The 23,653-nt window shown below is 33.6% G+C and overlaps 1 pseudogene; it reads left to right on the top strand.

Moving 5' to 3' along the window:
- Nucleotides 1–22,745: 22,745 nt before the first annotated feature.
- LOC125170895 (platelet-activating factor acetylhydrolase IB subunit alpha2-like) lies at nt 22,746–23,425 on the top strand (annotated as a pseudogene).
- The last annotated feature ends 228 nt before the right edge of the window (nt 23,426–23,653 follow it).

Below are 23,653 nucleotides of genomic sequence, written 5' to 3'. Positions count from 1 at the left end.
GCAAATTCTGTGGCTTTGTACAAATGTATATTGATATCTATGCATCATTAGAGTATTATACAGAGTATTCTCTAAATTCCTCTGTGCTCTGCCTATGCATTCCACTTTATCCCCAACCCCTGATCTTGTTGCTGTCATCATAGTTTTGCTTTTTCCAGCAAATATATGGTTGGAATTACAACCATATGTAATGTATGTAGCCTTTTCACACTAGCGTCTTTCATTAAGTAATACGAAGTTAAGTTTCCTCCATGTCTTTTCCTGGCTTAATAGTCTGTTTCTTTTTACCACTGCATAATATTCATTACCTGGATGTACCACAGTTTGCTTATTAATTCGCTAACCAATATTAAAGGCATATTGGTTGCTTCCGAGTTTCACAAATTATGAATAAAACTGCTATAAACATCTATATGCAAGCTTTTCCATGGACTTAAGTTTTCAACTCCTTTGGAAATTACCAAGGAGCACAATTGCCAGAGCATATGGTAAGAGTATGTTTTATGTTCAGTTTTCTAAGAAACCACCAAACTTTTCCAAAATAAACATACCATTTTTCTCCAGCAATGAATGAGAGTTCATGTTTTTCTACAACCTTGCTGAGATTTGGTGTTATCAGTGTACTGGATTTTGGCCACAATTCTATAAGATGTGTAGCTGTATCTCTTTATTGTTTTAATTTACATTTTCCTGATAACATATAAAGTGGAGAATCTTTTTGTATGCTTATTTGCCATCTGTCTATCTTTGATGAGGTATCTGTTTAAGATCTTTGATCGATTCTTTTAAAAAGGGGTTGTTTGTGTCCTTACTGTTGAATTCTAAGCATTCTTGGTATTTTTTAGGACACAGGCCTTTATCAGATATGTCATTTACAATTATTTTTTCCCCAGTCTATGGCTTGTCTTCTTCCTTCTCTTGCTATTGCCTTTTATAGAGAAGTTTGTAATTTTTTAAAGTTTTTTTTTTTAATTCCAGTTGGTTAACATATAGTGTAATATTAGTTTGAGTTACACAATTTAGTGATTCAACACTTACATAAGACACCTGGTATTCATCACAAGTGCACTCCTTGATTCCCATCACCTATTGCACCCAATCCCCCCTCCCATCTCCCCTCTGGTGACCATCAGTTTGTTCTCTTTAGTTAAGAGTCTGTTTTTGGTTTGGCTCCCTCTTTTTTTTTTTTTTTGTCCTATGCTTATTTGTTTTGTTTCTGAAATTTGTTATTTTAATGAAATCTAACTTATCAATTGTTTTATGAATTGTGTTTTTGATTTTCTATCTATTAAGTCATTACCAAATACAAGGTCATTTAGGTTTTCTCATTTGTCATTTAGGAGTTTTGTAGTTTTGCATTTTATATTTAGGTCTATGATCCATTTTAAGTTTTGTGAACAGCTAGATTGTATAGGCTTATTTTTTTAACAAGAATTTCCAGATTTTCCAGCATTACTTGTTGAAAAACTATTTTTTCTCCATTGTATTGCTTTAGCTTTTTTAACAGATCAGCTGATTGTATTTATATGGGCCTCTTTCTCTGTTCTGTTTCATCATTTTATTTGTTTATTTTTTTACCAGTACTACCTATCTTGATGATTGAGGTTTTCTAGTAAGTTTTGAACTTAGGTATTGTCAGTCTTCTCACATTGTTCTTTTCCTTCAATATTGTGTCAGCTAATCTGGACTTTTTGCCTCTCCATATAAACATTGAACTAAGTTTGTTTCTATTCATGAAATAACTTGTGATATTTTGTTTGGGATTTCATTGAATCTACAGATAAAAGTGGGAAGAGCTAATATCTTGACAGTGTTGACTCTTTCTATCCATGAACATGGAGTATTTCTATACTTACTTAGTTCTTATTTCATCTGTTTCATCAAATTTTGTAGTAAAATTTCTTTAAAAATATTTCCCTATCCACCTAAGGATTTATGAAAAATGGACTTTTATGAACACACTTTAAGAAATGATTGTTATTTATAATGTGTTTTCCCACTAAAATTTGAAAGGAACTAACTGGAAAAAGAATGTACTAAGTCAAATAGTATTCAGAAGAGAGATAGTAAAAATTGATTTTTCACATTCATAAAATCTTGTAGAGACATTTCAAAAATTAGACAACTTAATCCTGACTCATATCTGTCAAATTCTCTCTCTCTTTTTTTTTTTTTAACGTTTATTTTTGAGAGACAGAGCACAAGCAGGGAAGGTGCAGAGAGAGAGAGGGAGACACAGAATCCGAAGCAGGCTCCAGGCTCAGAGCTGTCAGCACAAATCCCGATGTGGGGCTCAACTCAGGAACTGTGAGATCATGACCTGAGCTGAAGTTGGATGCCTAACTGACTGAGCCATCCAGGTGCTCCTGTCAAATTCTCTTCTAATAGAACAATGAAAAGAGATTTGAATAAATGGATAAATTTCAAAATAAATAAATTTCAAACTTCACAAGTATTTTTTCTACCACCACCAATTTATTTATCAATTTATGCTCAAGTTCATAATATAATTTTCTAGAGAAATGTATAAAGTTTAATTGGGTGTTTTAAATATTAAATATGAAGAAAATACAATTTTAGCACTTGAATTTTCAACCAGATAACATCTTGAGATAAATTTCATAACTATATGTTTTCATGCTGTTTTATGAAATATTTGATGACTTTTTGTAGAACAAATACAATACAATTACAATAATTTTAAAAGAAATTAGAAATATGTAGCAAAGCAGTCCAAAATAACTTCTATATTTTCTTTTCAAAAGAAAGTTTATATTGTTCACCACAAAAGAAGTGAACTGAAGTTCACAATTAAACATTCATTTCTCCCTACATAATGTGAATTCTTCACACGAGTCAATTTTTACACCTTGTAACTTTTCTTTCATGACTGTACATAAAATATTCCAATTCCATGAACTGTACTACACCTCAATATCTCTTTGTTTCTGACGTTATTGGATATTTCTTCAGTCCCCCTATTTTTGCTTTAATATTTGAATTATTGTCATCATTAACATTCTTGACCACTCCCTTTGTCTTGAAATAATCCTCCCTTAGCTTTTTATCACCATACTCTCCTAGTTGTCATGTTATTTCCCAGATAACTCTTCCTTTTTGGCAAACTTTTCTTCCCCTCAAATTCTTTAAATGCTAGTGACATTGACATTCAGTTTCCTTTGGTGTTTTTGTTACATATCCATTCAAAACAATCAAATATTGATTCTTATGATATTTAGATATCGTTTTCTCATATCAAGATACTTTTCCACCAAAATTTTTAAAAATACCTTTATAGTTTAATTCACTATTATATATTATCTAGAGCGTATTTTGTTTCAAGGTAGGAGATAGAGATCTAGCTTTATAATTCCTCCAAATAGGTAATTAGCAGAAAGGGATATAAAATCCAATATATAGTGATAATTATTTTTGAGCTCCCTTGTATTTTGTTGATCTGGCTGATGATTCCTTTCCATTATCTCTTTGTGTGTGTGTGTGTGCATGTGCGTGTGTGTGTGTGTTTAGGTTTTTTTCTTGATTCTTTTTAATCATAGTATATTTGTGGGTATTTGATGTTGATGATGATCATGTTCTGTGTTCCTGTCTACATCTTGTTAATTATCTTACAACCTTCTGATTATGACTCCATTATCACAAGATTAGGGCTCAGAACAAATTCTATTATCATGTGCTCTCATTGTTCCCTACAATTAATTCTTCCTTACAACACTTACTACCATTGAAATGTTATACAAAGTAATAGAACTCTTTGACATCCATTTACCTCTTCATACTAAGCTTTATTGAGGCTAGAACCATACCTCATTTTTTGAATGTGTCCTCAGTTTCTACTGCATTGCCTGGTATTGGGTAGATACTGAATAACTTTGTTGAATAAATGATGTAGATCTGTCGCACTTTCTTGACATGACATTGCAGAAGTACTGTGTTTAAGTGATCAAAGGAAATGAGCTTCTTTTTAAGATTTTGTATATATGTTCAAATTAGTAACAACATGGCATGAATAAAACATGAATTACTATCTCATTCGATAAATGAGAAAAACTAAGAATGATTAACTAGTCCAATGAAATTCAACTCTCAAGTAAAATATTCTAGTAGCTAAAACTGTTATTTAATGTAAAACAAAGCTTTTAAAAATTCCAATTAAATTTCTTATTCATAAAGCATTCACTAAATTATTGAAAATCAGTTTTTAGGGGCGCCTGGGTGGCACAGTCGGTTAAGCGTCCAACTTCAGCCAGGTCACGGTCTCGCGGTCCGGGAGTTCGAGCCCCGCATCAGGCTCTGGGCTGATGGCTCAGAGCCTGGAGCCTGTTTCCGATTCTGTGTCTCCCTCTCTCTCTGCCCCTCCCCCGTTCATGCTCTGTCTCTCTCTGTCCCAAAAATAAATAAACGTTGAAAAAAAAAAAAAAGAAAATCAGTTTTTAGAAACTATTACAAATCTCTTATTAATGTTGTTTTAAAGTGGACTATTTCCCTAAAATTACCTCTTTACTACATGGTTAATCTGTATTTTATTCAATTAGTTGTGTTTTACCTAAAACTTTATCTGAAAAACAAAAATAATTATTCAGAAAGTTTTAACTTAGTAATTTTTCTTTCATAAAGTGATCTCCTATAATCCCCTCTCCCAAATATTCACATCTTATATTTCAGTAAATGGGATATATTTTTAAAATCTTATTAGTGCACCGATATTGAAGTTGTTTCATTTTTTAATTAATAGATTTTATTTTTAGAAATGTTTTAAATTTGGGGCACCTGGGTGGCTCAGTTGAATTAGCATCCGACTTTAGGTCATGATCTCACGGTTCATGAGTTCAAGACCCACATCAGGCTCTGTGCTGACAGCTTGGAGCCTGGAGCCTGCTTTGGATTCTGTGTCTCTTTCTCTCTCTCCTTCTCTCCCCTTCCAGCTTGCTCTCTCTCTATTTCTCTCTCTCAAAACTAAATAAATATTAAAAATGTAAAAAAAGAAATATTTTACATTTATCAAAAAGTTGAGTAGAAAGTTGAGACTTCTCATATTCTTCCTTTTCTCTACCCACCACCCCTACACACCATTTTTCATATTTTTAACAACTTGAATTACTGTAGTGTATTTGAAGAATTGCAAAGAAAATTGAAAAAGCATTATTAATACTCTGTTATTAACTAAAGTCCAAGGTTTATATTAGGGTTTACTCTTTGTGTTGTATAGTTGTGTGGGTAAAAAAATGGATGATGTCATATACTCATCATTACAGTATCATATCTAAGAATCCCCTTTGCTTCACTTACTCATTCTTCTCTCTCTGTTCCCTCAAATCCCTGGTAACCACTGATCTTGTTATTGTCTCTAGTTTTGCCTTTTCCAGAAGGCAATATAATAGGAATCATACAGTCTTTTCAGACTGGCTTCTGTCACTAACTATTATGTATTTAAGAGTCCTCCATATCTTTCCATGGCTTAATAGCTAATCTTTTTATAAACTAAATAGTATTCCATTGTATGGATATACCATAGTTAATTTACCCATTAACCTGTTGAAGGACATCTAGGTTTCTTCTAAATTTGGGCAATTGTGAATAAAGTTGCTATAAACATAAGTGTGCATATTTTTGTGTGGACATTAAATTTTCATCTCATTTGGATAGATACAAAGGAGCTCATTATCTGGATCATAATGTAAGCAATGTTTATGAAAGTGTCAGCTTGTTTTCCAAATGACTGTACCATTTTGAAATCCCACTGGCAACGAACGATAGTTTGTGTTCTAGAAATCCTCATCAGCATTTGATGTTGTTAGTGTTTGGGACTTTTATTTTTCTGTTAAGTGTGAAGTGGTATCTTGTTTTAACATGCAATTGCCTAATAACATGATGTTAAGTTTTTGTTTTATTTTGTTTTTTAATGTTTATTTGCTATCTGTATATCTTTTCTGAAGAGGTGTCTGTTCACATCTTTGGTCCACTTATTATAATTGGATCATTTTTGTCTTTTTGAGTTTTAAGGATTCTTTGTATATTTAGGATAAAAGTGCCTTAATTAGGTACATTTTTGTAGATATTTTCTACTAGTCTACAACCCCATTTTTAATTCTCTTGACAATAACTTTCATAAAAGAGTTTTGTAATTTTAATGGAGTCCAATTTATCAGCTTTTTCTTTCACAGATCCTATTTTAGGCATTGTATCTAAAAAGTCATCATCAAGCCCAATGTCACCTATATTTTCCTTTATGTTACCCTTTAAGAGTTTATAGTTTTATAATTTCAGTTTAGGTCTGGGATCCATTTTGAGTTAATTCTTCTGAAAGATTAAAGTTTTATGTCTAAATTTATTTTTTTTAACTTACGCATGCCTGGTTGTTTCAGCAAATTTTTTTGAAAAGACTATCCTTCCTCCATCAAATTGCTTGCTCTTTTACCAAAGTTCATTTGGCTGTAATTGTGGTGGTCTATTTCTAGACTCTATTCATTTCCATTGATTTTTTTGTCTATTTTTCTCCCATACCAAGCTATCTTGATTACTGTAGCTTTATATTAAGTCTTGAAATTAGGTAGTGCCAGTCCTCAAAATTTGTTTCTTCCTCTTCAGTATGGTATTGGTCATTCTGTGTCTTTTGCCTTTCCATATAAACTATAGTTATGATTGCCAATATCTACCCAATAAGTGACTGGGATTTTGAATGACATTGCATTGAATCTATAATCAAGTTGGGAAGAAATGACATATTAATGATATTATCCTCCTATCCATAATCATGGGCTATGTCTTCATTTATTTAGTTTTTTTTTCATTCACTTTATAAATTTTTTAATGTTTATTTACTTTTGAGAGAGAGAGAGAGAGAGAGAGAGAGAGAGAGAGAGAGATTGAGTGGTGGAGGGGCAGAGAGAGAGGGAGACACAGAATCTGAAGTAGGCTCCAGGCTTTGAGCTGTCAGCACAGAGCCCAACGTGGGGCTTGAAACCAAGAACCGTGAGATCATGACTTGAGCCACAGTCAGATGCTTAACTGACTGAGCCACTAAGGGACCCCTCTTTCATTCACTTTTTATAATTTCACTCTGATTACCTAAATATTTATCTTTGTGATTTATATGTAATGATATTCTATTTCCAGTTGATAACTGCAGATATATAAGACATAACTTGCACATAAAATACACCCTGAAAACTTTTTATAATCACTTATTGGCTCCAAGAATATATATATTTTATTATTTTGGATATTGTACATAAACATATCATCTAAAGATAGTTTTTATTGGTTTCTTTATAATCTTTATTCTTTTTTATATCCTTTTTAAAAATCGTGTTAGCTAGGACTTTTCAGTAGTGTTGAGCAGAAGGCATGAAAAAAGCATCCTTGTCTTGGCTTTGGTCTTAGAAAAAAGCATATATGCACCATAAAGTATTGTGTTAACTGTAGGACTTTTTCTTTTATTTTTTGGTAGATGTTATTTATTAAGTCGATTTGGTCATGTTGTATAATTCTTTATAAATTGTTACATTTGATCTGCTAATATTTTATTGGGAATGTTCATGTGATGTATTGGTATTTAGTTCTCCTATTCTGTAATTGTTTTATCTGGTTTAATTTTAGGGTAATACCAGCCTTATAGAATGAGTTAATTTTTTTTTCTGCTTCTGTTTTCTGAAAGAGATTATGTATACTTAGTATGACTTCTTGCTTAAATGTTTCATAGACTTCCCCCGTGACACCATTCAGGCCTGGTGCTTTCTGCTTTGGAAGGCTATTAATTATTGAATCACTTTCTTGGAGGCTAATTCAGGTTATCTGTTTCTCCTTTTATGAGTTTCTCTGGCTTATGTATTTGAAGACCTTGGTCTGTTTCGTCAGTTTTCATATTTGTGAGCATAAATTTTTTCATATTTCTTTATTATGTTTTTTTGTTCATGAGATCACTATAGACTCTTTCATTTCTGCTATTAGTAATGTATGATTTTTTTGTTTTATTTTTTGATTAGTCTGACTTGATATATATCAGTTTTATTATTATTTCATAGAACCAACATTTAGTGTTATTGTTTTTTTCTATATTAATTTCATATTTTCAATTTCATGGATACCTGATTATTTTATTTTATTTTTCTTCTTGCTCTGGATGTAATTTTCTCTTACTTGTCTACTTTACTATGGAAGAAGATTAAATTATCAACCTTAGATTGCTGTTTTCTAAAGTCTTTACTTAATGTTATAATTTTTCCTCAAAGCACTGTGTTATCCACATTCTTCACATTTTTATATACTTTTTTCATTTAGTTTAAAATATTTTTTTTTCAAATTCTTAATTGACCTAGAGTTTTTCGATGTATTAGATGACCTTCTGGCTATTTTTCTGTTAATGATTTCTAGTTTAATTCTATTGTGGTCTAAGAGAATATTTTGTATGTTCTTTTTCTTTCTAAAATTGTTAAGATAATTTTATGGCCCAGAATGTAGTTATCTTGGTGATTTCCCTGAGTGCTTGAAGAAAATGTATATTCTGTTGTTGGATGAATTTTTCTATAAATGTCAATTAGATTCATATGATTGGTGTTGATAGTCATTTCAACTATAAGCTTATTGGTTTTATGATTATTGGATATCCATTACTAACAAAGGGATGTTGAGGTCTCCAGCTACAAAAATGGATTCATCTATTTCTTATTTAGGTTTCATTTGTTTTTGCTTCACGTATTTTGACACTCTGTTGTCAAGTACATACACATCATTTTGTATATTTGGTAAATTGATCCCTTTATTATTATGTAATACTCCTCTTTATCTCTGATAATGTTTCCTTAGTCTAAAGCTAACTTTGTCTGAAATTAATATAGCTAATCTGGCTCCTTTTGATTAATATTATTATGTTTTATCTTTTTTCATCATTTTGTTTTTAATTCTATCTGTGTCTTTAAAGCAGACTTCTTATAGTCAACATATAGTTGAGTATTTTGGTTTTATCCAATGATTATTGTCTTTTAATTTGCATTAATCACATATAAAGTGATTATTGATGTAAAGTTGGTTTAATGTCTACCCTATATGTAACTGTTTTTTATTCATCATCCTTGTTCTTTGTTTCTTTTTGTCTTCAAGTCCTTCTGCCTTTCTGATTTTAATTCAGCATTTTAAATAATTGCATTTTCTGTTCTTTTTTTTTAGCCTATCAGTTGTACTTTAGGATATTTTTAGTGTTTTTTTTAGAATTTACAATACACATTTACAACTAATCTAAGTCTACTTTCAAATAAGACTTCATGAATGAGGAAGCTACCTTAAAACTATATTCCTTGTTCTCACCTTTCTCCTGTATTATTGTTTTCATTTGTTTCACTTATGTTAAGCTATGATCATCAAATACAGTTTGCTATTATAATTTGAAAAAAAATTATTCTGTGTTATATCAATTAAGAATATGAAAAAATATTTTATTCTATCTTCAATGATTCCTTCTCTCACATATTTCCTTTCTTCATGTAAATCTAAGAGTCTGACTTAAAATTTTCTTTTCTCAGAATAGCCTTTTTTAATATTTTTTTCTTGATAGATCTGTTGATAACAAATTCTTTCAATTTTTGTTTGTCTGAAAAAGTATTTTTTCCTTCACTTTAGAGGGATAATTTTACTGAATACAGAATTTTGGTGTTTTTGTTTGTTTTCCTTTTCTAACACTTTTAATATTTTACTTTTCTGTTCTCCTATTTGCATGGTTTTGGAAGATAACTTGTCTGTAGTTCTTATCCTTGTTCCTCTATCAGTAAGCTTTCTACCCCTTCCTAGATTTTAAAGATGTTTATCTTTGTCTTTGATTTTTTGCGTTTTGAAAATAATACACCTAGGTGTAAGTTTTTTGGATTTTCCTGTTTGGTGTTTTTGGAACTTTCTGGATCAGTGGTTTGGTGTCTGTCATTAATTTAGGAAAACAATGAGACATTTTTATGTCAAGTATTTGTTCCTTTCTTTCTTCTCCTATGTTTTTATATTCTCAGTACATGCATATTAGACTTTTGTAACTGTCCCTCAATTCCTGGAAACTCTATCCATTCATTTATTTGTTTGTTTGTTTGTCTATCTATCCACCTATCTATCCATCTCTCTAACATTCATCTTTCTCTTTGTTTTCAGTTTGGGAGGTTATTTTTTATTTTCTTAGAGAGAGTGTGTGTGTGAGTGGGGAATAGGGCAGAGGGAGAGAGAAAGTGAGAATTTTAAGCAGACTCCACACTAAGGGTGGACTCTGACACAGGGCTCGATCCTACAACCTTCAGATCATGACCTGAGCCAAATCAAGAGTCAGATGCTTAACTGACTGAGACACCAAGGCACCCCTGGGAAGTTCATACTGGCATATCTTCTAGGCTATTTATTCTTTCCTTGGCTGTGTCCAGTCTACAAGTGAGCCCCTCAAAGGCAGTGTCCATTTCTATTATAGACTTTTTGATTTCTATGATACCCTGTTGATTCTTCCTTTGAGTTTTCATCTCCATGATTACATTACCCTTTTGAATTTCTCATGTTGTCCACTTTTTTGTTGTTGTTTTTGTTAGAGCTCTTACCATGTTAATCATTGTTATTTTAAGACTCCATTCTGATAATATCAAAATCTCTTCCAATGTCAAAATCTCTTCTGAGTCTGGTTCTGATTATTGCTTTGTATCTTCAAACTTTTTAAAAATGTCACTTTTAGGTTGCTTTGTGACTTTTTCATAAAGCTTGACATGATTGTCTAGTGAAAGAAACTGTGGTAAGCAGTGTGAGGTTTTATGTTTATCTGGCTAAAAGGTAGGTTATGTACACTGTTTTCTGTAGAGGTAGGTATTAGGAGCTAAATTCCTATTAACATCCTAGTCTCTCATGGTGTCTTGAGTTTTTCTAGAGACTCTTTTTAAAGCAGTTCTTCTAGATATTATACAAGGACCTGAATGATGTGGTAAAATGTGGGGAGAGGAAAAACAATCTATAATTCTTTTTTTTTTTTAATATATGAAATTTTTGACAAATTGGTTTCCATACAACACCCAGTGCTCTTCCCAAAAGGTGCCCTCCTCAATACCCATCACCCACCCTCTCCTCCCTCCCACCCCCCATCAACCCTCAGTTTGTTCTCAGTTTTTAACAGTCTCTTATGCTTTGGCTCTCTCCCACTCTAACCTCTTTTTTTTTTTTTCCTTCCCCTCCCCCATGGGTTCCTGTTAAGTTTCTCAGGATCCACATAAGAGTGAAACCATATGGTATCTGTCTTTCTCTGTATGGCTTATTTCACTTAGCATCACACTCTCCAGTTCCATCCACGTTGCTACAAAAGGCCATATTTCATTTTTTCTCATTGCCACGTAGTATTCCATTGTGTATATAAACCACATTTTCTTTATCCATTCATCAGTTGATGGACATTTAGGCTCTTTCCATAATTTGGCTATTGTTGAGAGTGCTGCTATGAACATTGGGGTACAAGTGGCCCTATGCATCAGTACTCCTGTATCCCTTGGATAAATTCCTAGCAGTGCTATTGCTGGGTCATAGGGTAGGTCTATTCTTAATTTTCTGAGGAACCTCCACACTGCTTTCCAGAGCGGCTGCACCACTTTGCATTCCCACCAAAAGTGCAAGAGGGTTCCCGTTTCTCCACATCCTCTCCAGCATCTATAGTCTCCTGATTTGTTCATTTTGGCCACTCTGACTGGCGTGAGGTGATACCTGAGTGTGGTTTTGATTTGTATTTCCCTGATAAGGAGCGACGCTGAACATCTTTTCATGTGCCTGTTGGCCATCCGGATGTCTTCTTTAGAGAAGTGTCTATTCATGTTTTCTGCCCATTTCTTCACTGGGTTAGATCCTTCTTGATATGTGCTCTTTGCATTTTACTTACTCTTCTTTTATACTTAGAGTGTCCAGTCTTTTCTATTGCTTGAGAGTAACATTGATACATTGGGTCCTGCTAATAGTTAAAAGCGTTGGATGCATCCAAATTGACTTTAGTTTAAACATGCTATAAAATTTGTTAACAGATGACATTTATTTTCCTAATGGCTTTACTAACAAATCATATTTTCTTCAATTAGCTAATTAATACTTTAATAGGAATTTGAAATACCAACTCCTTTCCTGATCAGAGGCAGTATTCAAAATGTGAAGCTTTTTTGTATGCGCATGTAGAATATGAATGATAGACTATAAGAGCAAGGTTTCTTGTTTTGAATGTGAAAATATTTGATTCACAATTTAGCCACCTGGAACACTTTTGTTTGCCCAGCATTCTGAAATCCTTTCTACTGATTTCAGTCACATGGGAACACAGCTGCTCAGCAATTTACAAAACCAAAACAAACAAATAAAAATTGTCACTTTAATAACTCTATTCTGGCTGCAAGTTTATCAAAGATTAATTTCACCATGCATACTACTTCCTAGAGCTCGACAGAGGTATATTTGTAAGGTGCATGTAATTATATCATTTAGCTCTAAGTTATTCTCTGTAAGCTGTAAAACTCCCTTTGTTGTTATTGAAATATTTTTTGACAATTTTATAAACTAAAAATATCACAAATAAGCAAAAATAGATTTTCAAAACAGACAGAATTTGGCTTTCTCAGCATTTGGGGTTGTAGACATCTATTTCTTATTCATAATCTTTTTGTTATTTATAGATGACACATATTTTTGTGATTTTCTTATTTTTTTAACTTTAAAATATGTTATTGGGCTTTATCCAGAACAAATATTTATTTAATATAAACATTAAGCATTAGGGAGCATAATTTATTGTGCCACTAGTTTTCCTGCTACATAATGATTAATATCCTTGTGTATGTTTTCCATGGAAAAATAGTCTTTTGATTTCAGTGTATTTTAGAAAATAAATGGGAATAAGAGACTTAAGTGGGGAACAAATAATATTAAATGATCAAAACACTTAATGGACACTACGCCATATAAAAAGACAATATTTTTTTAAATATGAAATGTATTGTCATATTGGTTTCTATACAACACCCAGTGCTCATCCCAACAGGTGCCCTCCTCAATACCCATCACCCATCCACCTCTCCCTCCACCCCCCAATCAACCCTCAGTTTGTTCTCAGTTTTTAAGAGTCTCTTATGTTTTGGCTCTCTCCCTCTCTAGCCTTTTTTTTTTTCCTTCCCCTCCCCCATGGTCTTCTGTTAAGTTTCTCAGGATCCACATAATAGTGAAAACATATGTTATCTGTCTTTCTCTGTATGACTTATTTCACTTAGCATAACACTCTCCAGTTCCATCCACGTTTCTACAAAAGGCCATATTTATTTTAAATGATATACTTTAGGATTTAAACATTTTTTTAACAGAAAATATATTAAAATCCCATTTACATTATGTAAGCATGGCATTTAGATGAAAGGGTTAAATAGGTGTTAGACTGTACTTGGTTATTTTGTTATAGAATATAATGATTATCTTCTCTTTGATCAATAAAATCCACCCAGTGATTTGATTAAATTTCAATATGCATTGAAATAACGTGTCTCAGAAAGACAAAGGATTGTTTTGATTTATTGAGCTTCTTTCTCTAAGATAAAGGAATTGATTTAATATTTATTATTTCATTATTTCTTTTACTTGATCTCAGGAGAAAAGTGACCAGTTGGGGAAAAGTTCTCTCTCCTGATGCATTAGCAGTGAGGAAGAAAGTGACTGTGAAGAATTGGAAGAGAGGAGACATTGTCACAGCTCTGAGTCTTGGCCACAGACTAGTGCTGCTGTACAAGGTGTGTTACATTTACTGTCTTTGAATGATACACTGAAATGTAGTACAACTCCTCTTGCTCTCTCTAGGGCAAGAATAAGCTAAGCTTATTCGCTTATTCCATGCAGCTAAGCTTTCATCCATGTGGAAGCATTGCCTTTAAATCAGTTTTCAACAATGTCCATCCAAGGGGAAGGATGTTTGAATATGAAAGTATGCTACCTTGTAATAGGAGTGTGGGAGGGCCAGGGGGCATTTCTCTCTGCAAAAGGCCCAGACATATTGGCCTTTTTTGGTTCATTTGATTGCCTAAATAAAATATGTACTTAATAGAGTGAAAACATATAAGAGGTCCAAGAAAAAATAAAATCAGCTATCTATAAATTACTTGACTTCATTCAGAAGCCTTATCACAGTAATGATATTCTAATGGCTCCTCTGTGGTCATCATGATGCTCCCACATTATTTGTTTACTAAAGAAGCAGACTGATCATCCTAATGTTTTCATGAGTTCTGGAACCAAGTTACCTTTGTCCTCATCTCTCAATAGTATTCCATCAGACTGCAATGAAAGGTAAATGGATTAGAACAGGTTTAGACCAGCTGCTGGTACATAATAAATATTCAAAATCCATAGTTGTTATTATTCTCTTTTAATATAATGGGATTAGTTGTAAAAACTCTGAGCTGAGAATTTCAGAATATGTGTAAGTATTACACACAAAGCTAACTTAAATGATAAGAAAAATAACTTTATAAAAATGTAAATGTTTAAAGATTGGAACCAAATCTAGATGTGTGAGAAATAGAACAAAATATTTAATAAAAAGGACTTGTTATATTTCTTCCCATCAATTGAATTATGCTAAGAATTTGATTAGTCTGTCTAAAAGAAACTGGTATTTTTTGTTGAAAGGGCTTGTTGGTATTGCTTAAGTTAATGCATATTTGTTTTTTGGGTTTTTTTTGGTTATTTATAATGTTTCTATCATCCCCACCCTGATGCATCCTATGTTGATGATTGTCAAAAGAACAATTCTCGTCAGCCTTGTGATTTTTCCCGCTCTCCTTGTCCATTTTGTTATCAGTTCCACATCACATAAATTCAAAACCTGCCTATAACCTCATATTCTTATTCCATTTTGTATTCAACCTGTCAAAATGTTAATATTGTTTCTGATCTTTGTGTTTTCTACTCTGAGTTCCTGGACTTGACTACGTCCATGTCCCCTGTCTGCTATTTCTCTATCTTTAACTTTCCTAAAGAACTAACTGAAGCTAACACATGTTATTTAGGAAAGCCTATTATTATTGTGGTGGTGGTGGTTGTTATTGTTTGAATGATAGATGACAGACACTGATCCATTCATTGTATATGTATTTCATTTAATCCTCAAAATAATTCTATAAAATAAATATTACTTTTTTCCCAATATTACACCAATATTATAGGAAAGAGGCTGAGCCACAGAGAGATTAAGGAATTTGACTGAGGTAATCCACCTTTACTCTTATAATTGGCAATGAATTTCATTAGGTCCATTTAGGAAAATTGACAAGTGAATGTTGTCTTATCATTGCAGATGCGGAGAAGTTTATTCAACAAATGTTTATTAAGAGTTTTTGTCTTGATTATTTTTAGATTTTAAGATTTCATTAAGCCTAGTTGAATTAAATAAATTGTATTCTGGTTCATATTAGGCTAGTCTGCCAGAAATTAAATAATTTCTCAAATGGCCTAGAATTAGTTAAGAGGCCATTGGTGGGAACAAAAAGGGAGGAATACTATAATTAGATTCAAAGAGAAAAGTGTTGTATATGGTATAGAATAAAGAAAAAGGAATCTGTGCTATCTGCACATACAACCATGTGACAAAGAGAATGAAAGGACTATCTGTGCCTATTTGAAATTTGGGCTTTGATACAAAGTCATCAATGAAAACATTCTGTGGAAGTAAGTTTTCTAAAAGTTCAATTCGGCCGTCCAAATGAAGTTAAATGGCAGTCAGAGAAAAAAGATGAAAATTGAAAGATGTCTCTATTTCCTGGATTTTCTTTTAAAGGAAGGAGATATCCCCAAATAATACAGTATTATGAATCACACACATAAAGATATTGTCTCTAGTAAATTAATTGTGCATGAAACTCCTGAAATCTTGCAGTGGAAGAAAAGATACATGCTGGGAGATTTAAGCCTGCCAATAATTTGCATAGCTTCTTGAAAAGAATTTAATTAGAATACAATTTTGCAGCTAAATGGGAAGCTGTTATGCCAAGAAATATTAAAATAGTAGCAATCTATCTTCAGAGAGACTTTTTGAATTAACTACTGAATTGGAAGGGTTTGGGAAAAATAACTATATGATACATACAATCTTTTTGAGAATAACTCTTGTGATATAACTAGAAAGCAAACACATACTGTTTCATGGTTCCATCTGTTTGTTACAAAAGTGGAACAGAAATAGACACAAATAAGCTCTACTGTTAAGTGAGACAAAGCAATATAAAGAATGTTGTAGATGAAATGTCAGATTATAGAGTTGTGGAAATCAGCTTTCCTTCTAGCCAGGCAGAGAAAAGTTAAGATTTGACCATGCATAAGTTTCAGTAAGCCCCCAGGTGAGCTTTAACTTCAAATTGAACTCTAGAAAGAGGTTCAACTGTGTAATTATTAGATGTTTAGAAATGTCACCAATGGCTTTAAGGGCCAAATTATGTTGTTAGGTAGTTTCTTATCTGCTCTTAAATTATCTAAACGCTCTTCTACATTAGCTCCAACATGTTTTTATCATTTTGCCCATGTAATGTTTGGGAAAAGAAAGAGGGAAAGTAAGAAAAACTAACAGCATATATGCACAGACCTACGTGTGACTCTATGCATGTGTGCACTTACATGTATGTTTGTATTGTTAGTTCTCAGTAAATTTTCCTAACTTGAGATATTAGATTGGTTTTGCCTTACCAAAGTTACATTTGGGGTTGTCTTGGATCCTAGTAATATAAAATGAATCTTTGAGATGTAATTACAAGTACATTTTTCAGATTGAATAAATTACTAATGTTTCATTTGGTTCTGAACTAGTCCATAGTGAATGTACTTCCATTTTCTCTATACAGCGTTGTAAAACTAAAATGCCTAGAATTAAAAGAAAGGCTCATATAACTCTGTATTTTACTTTTCCATAGACACAGTCATATACATAGGCACAACTTATAGTTAATTATGTGTTATAATTTATAGGTCCCTAAACATCTCAAAATAAAACATACAGTATTGTACACCCAAAGAATTTTTAAGATGCCTGAAATTTCTGTGTTTATGATTATTGTCTAGGTTGTAAGGAATGTGAAATATCATTTATATCTCTGTAATGTAATCCTGCAAAGCACAGAGTGTTGACTATCTTTTTTTTAAATTTTTTAATGTTTATTTTTGAGAGAGAGAGAGACAGAGCATGAACACGGGAGGAGCAGAGAGAGAGGGAGAGAGTGTTGACTATCTTAAATATACAATATAAACGTGGTCAATGAATGGAGTAATATGTCATATTCTCTAAATCCAGTACTTTGTGTCATTATTGAAATTGCATATCCCATAATCCATGAGTCATTGATAAACAGGTCTAAGTGTTTATCACCAACTCAATGAAACAGACTATTCTGTCAACAGGAGATCAAGTTGGAAAGATGGAGGACAGTTGTTCTTATTTTTCATGGGGGAAGAGAGTAGGAAAAACCCAGAGCTGGGTGTTATTGAGAGAATTAGATTAAGTATAGTGCTCTAAGCTGAATAAGTGGGAAATAGAAGGGGCCTTGTGAAAACAGGTTTTTATTTGTTTCTTTGTTTTGTTCTGGTCTTTCTTTCTTTCTTTCTTTCTTTCTTTTTTTCATTTTTAGTTATAGTCAGCTATGTGCCTGTCTTTCATGCAAGTGTGAAAATAGATGCTTTAGTAGATGCTGTGCGCTGTGAGGTAGTTAACATTGCTTAGAGACTGACCAGAGTATGAATGGACCAACTTGACATAGTTCCAGCTACTTTAGACCACCAACTATTTTTGACTCCTAGGTTGCTGTTCTCCTTAAAAGCTTGTAGATACGAGTGGAAATTTTCCCTAAGAAAGAGTCTATTAAAAAAAATAGTTGTATTTCCATTTATCTTACTGTTTGTGTTCTCCTTGAAATGCATCACTGTAGATATCACTCCTGTAAACTGACACATTCATGCAGGCTTTTAAGATGTGCTGAATTTATACCTATTATTAGTAGAAGACAATGTGTAATCATCCAACTTCATTCCACGACACATTTTAAAAGCTTTTGGAAAGATTGAAACATAATCAAATTAGAGATTGCATCAATACAAATCAACTATCTGTGCTTTCTCATTCCGGCTTCCAGCAAGCTGGCAGACCTAGCTGTAACCTTACTTCAGTTTACAGTGCACTTCATTATACATGCTAAAGAAAATCTCTGTACCAGTTGGGAACTCTGTTGTAATGATTTGGCATGCTTGACTAAAGTCACAAGGGGGAAATATGTACAAAAGTTTAAAGATTAAATTCAAATAATTTTTTGTGTGTGTCCGTCGAATTGAATCGAATCATCATACCAAAATTAAGACACAATGTGGTACTTCCATATTAAATCATCCGTGCCACCGACACACATAAGGTATTATATTGATATTACAGGTCACTGTTGCTCCCAATCCTGGTTTAGGTTTAATTTCTCATTTCTCCTAAGTGTTATCATTATTCTGCCTAAGTTAGGGTTCCCCTTCTACTAAAAATAACTTATTGGAGAGTACTACTAACAATGATTTAGTTTTGAATTAAATGGAACTAAAATATAAATTCTGTGACATAGAGAATGACATAATAAACATTTAGAAACATAAAGAATATTGAGAAGTCACTAATAGAACAACTACTACATAGTTTGGGTTCTGTCCATGTTGAGTTTTATGATCTTTGGAAATCAAGGGTGACCCTGAGCTTATTTACTCTTTGGGAAAATTAGAAGAAATGGACTCACTACCCAAAGTAAAGTACCCAAATTGGCGTTATGTGGTCTTAGATCTTTCACTCCAGACCTATTGAGTCAGACATACATGTAAACAAAATCCCTAATGAGATGAATGCCCAATGATATAGACATTGAAAAGCATGGGCCCTGGGGCACCTGGGTGGCTCAGTTGGTTAAGCCTCTGACTTCAGCTCAGGTCATGATCTCAGGTTTGGTGAGTTTGAACACCACAATGGGTTCTCTGCTGTTAGTGCAGAGTCCACTTCATATCCTATTTTCCCGCCCCACCCCTGCCCCTCCCCTGCTGGTCCTATCCCTCAGAAAGAAGAGAAGAGAAGAGTAGAGTAGAGTAGAGTAGAGTAGAGAAGAGAAGAGAAGGGAAGAGAAAAAAAAAAAAGAAAGAAAAAAGAAAACTTGGCTGAGAAAATTGCAATCCCTTCTGTTTCTCTATCTCTTGCTTTAATCACAGGTTAGATAAAAACAGCAGAAAGACTAACAGAGCCAGGATTACTTCACATACAAACTGCTGAATATAAGGCCCATTCATTGACTTTTTATAAAGTTGCGTTTGAATAACAGTTAAAACAACAGCCTAAGCAATTTAATATGTTTCTATTATAACATCAAAACAGCTTTAAATTTTAGAAATTTGAGGGGCGCCTGGGTGGCGCAGTCGGTTAAGCGTCCGACTTCAGCCAGGTCACGATCTCGCGGTCCGTGAGTTCGAGCCCCGCGTCGGGCTCTGGGCTGATGGCTCAGAGCCTGGAGCCTGTTTCTGATTCTGTGTCTCCCTCTCTCTCTGCCCCTCCCCCGTTCATGCTCTGTCTCTCTCTCAAAAATAAATAAATGTTAAAAAAAAAAATTTTAGAAATTTGATTTGTACTTATAGTCAACTAACTGTATTTTAGTATTCATTATACGATTTTTTTTTTTTAACATTTATTTATTTTTGAGACAGAGAGAGACAGAGCATGAACGGGGGAGGGTCAGAGAGAGGGAGACACAGAATCCGAAACAGGCTCCGGGCTCTGAGCTGTCAGCACAGAGCCCGACGCGGGGCTCCAACTCACTAACCGTGAGATCATGACCTGAGCCGAAGTCGGACACTCAACCGACTGAGCCACCCAGGCGCCCCTATACGATTATTTTTTTTAACTCTTTCTAGGAAAAGATAAATTTAGCTTATATCCTAATTTTCCTGCATGGAAAATGTGACAGATGAAAGGTGGAATATACTTTTATTGATTATTCCATAATAATGAATTCTGCCCCAAATACATGGAAAATACATAACTATAAATGCTATTTAAATAGGCAATTTTTTTTAAAAAAGTAATACACAAATTTAAATGTCAAAGTAGAATTTAAGGGTGATGTTATCATAGTGATTCTTGTGGTTTTGCTGTTGTTATGATTTTCTACAACCACTTTATTTGTAGATGAACATGAACTGACACTATTAATTCATATATATATTCATATATAATCATTTGATATTTAATTCTAAGTTTTAATTTTAGTATTTCTCCCATAAATTAAATTCAAATTCATTTATTTCTGCTCCCTGATCTTTTTATTTTTTTTAATGTTTATTTATTTTTGAGACACAGAGAGAAAGAGCATGAGCAGAGGAGGGGCAGAGAGAGAGGGAGACACAGAATCCAAAGCAGTCTCCAGGCTCCAAGCCGTCAGCACAGAGCCTGATGCGGGGCTCGAGCTTGTCAATCTCGAGGTCATGACCTGAGCCAAAGTCGGACACTCAACTGAGCCACCCAGGCGTCCCCTGCTCCCCAATCTTAATTATTTGAATTCAATAATTCCATCACCCAAATTATACAAATTCATAAGTTACATTTAAAAATCTAATATTAACAGCAAAGCTTTGTATTTAATTTTATATTTGACATGTGCTGATATTTTGTGTTGTTTTGTTTTGCTTTTTGAATCTGTATTCAGATATCAAGGATAAAATCTCTCTTAGGTAACTTCCCAGATCATTAGACATTTCTTAAAATAATTATAAGAACTGAGCATTTTTAAAAGATACTTTAACATTCTTAGCGGATTCAATGCTCTTTTACAATTTTCCTATAAGATGATTAGTTTTGCCCATGTGCAGAATTGTTTAGGAGTAGATAACATGATGCATACTTAGTTTGAAATGAAAGTTGTTGACATTCGTAACAACAACAACAAAAATATCACATGAAGTAAGTCTATCTTGAATTTTTCTGAATTACCAATAACCCATGCCAGTTAGGTAATGGCTTCCTATTAAGGTTAATGGAAATTGAATGTAAATCTCCATGAATAAAATTAAGGCTATACTGATATCTCAATTACTTAGGGCATAAGGTCTGTGATTTTCGCCCTTTAGAAAAGTAAAAGTGCTTACTAGAAGCCCTAGGCTAATAACAAAACCAATTTTACAGTAGTGCTTAATGGTATGGTCAGGAAAAAAAAAAAAGTCTGAATTCAGGAAAACAATTTAGTTATTAGACTTTAAAGCTTCTGAAAACGGTGTTGTATGTTGTAGTCCCTAAAAGCTCACATTTTAACTAAGTGTGATATAGTGAAAACATCCCATAGGACAAATTGGAAGCATTTGTTTCAGAAAAAATTGAGGGTGGTTCAAAATAATTTCTTAACAACAGAGAGGTATGAATTGTGATTTCCCATTTTCCCCTTACCTACTTCTCTCTTCTTTTCTGATTTTCACTCCAACCTCTGGCTTTTCTTGGATCCTCCTGTCTGTGTAAATAAGCCCTATCCTTCTGCTTCTTTTTCATTAACTCTCTCTTTTCTCCCACTATTTTATTGTCATATTTATATTACTACTGCCTGATACAAGTTTCAACTGTCTCTCATCTGAGCTTGTAGAACTAGTCTTTCACTTTTGTTTTTACTCACTCTAAACCATATTCCACATGCCAGCCACACTTTTCTTTCTAAAAAAGAAAATATTTGCTCATACTGTAATATTTGGTCATACCACTCTCCTTACCAAACTTTTAGATCTTTTCTAATCTAAACTCATTTATATGCATTCAGGATCTTCCACTGTCTGATAGCAAACTGCCTTTCCAGATTTGTTTCAATTTCTTCCTTATGTTCTAATTGCATCCAAACTCATGTTTTTCTTGAGAAAGAATTTTATTTGAAAAAAAAGAGAGAATAACATATATAAATTTCTATTCCTTGACTTACATTTCCTCTGCCTATATCGTCACTTACTTTGCTTCACAGCATTAATTGTGTTTATTGCCAGGTCTTCACATATCTGTCTCCTTTGGTAGATGGCATAGTAGCTGATTTATTTTCATTTATTTGTTTGTTTGTTTGATGTTCTTGGATCTACAACAAAATAGGTTACCCAAGTTGTGTGTTTACAGTTAGTCAACTAATGCTAATTAATTCTTTGTAGAGTATTTCTTAGTCTGCTTAAAGGCATACAAACTGGGTTTTAATGAGAAAGGTAAGATGGGTGTTTATGAAAGAAGACATTTTCCTTTTTATAATACATAGCTAGTTTCTTTTTCTTGTAAAACATGATGACTAGTAGTGGATTAATTGTCTGCACTCCTCTGTGCAACCCGGCCAAATACTAATGCGTATCTCTGTAAGTCAGATAAAGGAATTGAGTCTTAAGCCTTAAATCTACCCTCTACAACACACCCACTAACATTCAGCTGGATCATAGAAAAATAAATAAATAAATAAAGCAAACTTAAAGCATTTAATGAAGCATATTTGCGCAAAAAAAAAAAAAAAAAAAAAAAAAAAGAGGGTCCAAGAAAAGCTGCCTTTGCTGTCATGGTCAAGAGGAGAGGAGAAGCAGCTCCGGCTGGTGTTTGGCCCAAGGGCAGGCACATTGGAGCAGGGCCCCTGGGACCCATTGAGCTACAGATGCACCACCCACGGATGTCTCAACCATTAAAGACCCACATGTACCATCTGCCTGAGTGTAGAATGAGCCAAGGAGACTCAAACCCAGAAGCTATTCCACATACAGCAGAAGACATTTAAGGGGATGACAGATGGATGTCTTGGCACAACGGATTTGTCCTGGACTGTAAAGACAGTGAACCTGTTGTATTGCTTGTGGGGGACTCCATGGTGCAGTTAATGCAGCAATAAACAATATGGCATTTTCCCCCCACTTCATGCACTGAATTTTGGAATTGGCGGAGATACAATAAGAAATGTTTTATGAAGGTTAAAGAATGAAGAACTGGAGAAAATTAAACCAAAGGTCATTGTTGTCTGGGAAGAAACAAACAACCAAGAAAATATGGCAGAAGTGGCAGGGGGAATTGAGGCCATCATACAATCTATCAAAACAAGGAAGCTTCGGACTAAAATCATTGCACTGGGTTTGTTACTTCTAGGTGAGAAGCCCCACCCTTTGAGGCAAAAGAACACAAGGGTGAACCAGCAACTTAAGGTTTCCCTGCCTAAGCTTGCCAATGTTCAACTCCTAGGTACTGATGGGAGCTTCATGCATTTGGATTGTGCCATCTCCTGCCACGACGTGTTTTATCTTCTGCATCTCACAGGAGGGGGCTATGCAGAGTTCTGCAAACCACTGCATGGACTGATCATGCAATTGTTAGAGGACACCCCAGGAGAATCAAACCACCATTGCCTGACTAGCTCCTATCAGTGTCAGTAGCACCCCAGCTTCCTCAGGTCAGTTATATCACTGACACCAAATCCTCTTTCTTAAGGCACTTTCTGTTGTAGAATGTTCCTGGATGTTAATTTCTAGTGTTTGAAGGGGAGGAAGGATTTAGATTGGTCCTGTACATAGAAGGTTTATTTGACACAGAAGGAAAATCTGTCAGGGAAGATTGTTACTTAAATTAGTTTGAAACAAG

The sequence above is a fragment of the Prionailurus viverrinus genome, chromosome A1 (assembly GCF_022837055.1).
Source record: "Prionailurus viverrinus isolate Anna chromosome A1, UM_Priviv_1.0, whole genome shotgun sequence".
Taxonomy (NCBI): Eukaryota; Metazoa; Chordata; class Mammalia; order Carnivora; family Felidae; genus Prionailurus; species Prionailurus viverrinus.
The sequence above is the reverse complement of the archived record's forward strand: the minus strand, read 5'-3'. Positions and strand labels throughout refer to the sequence as shown.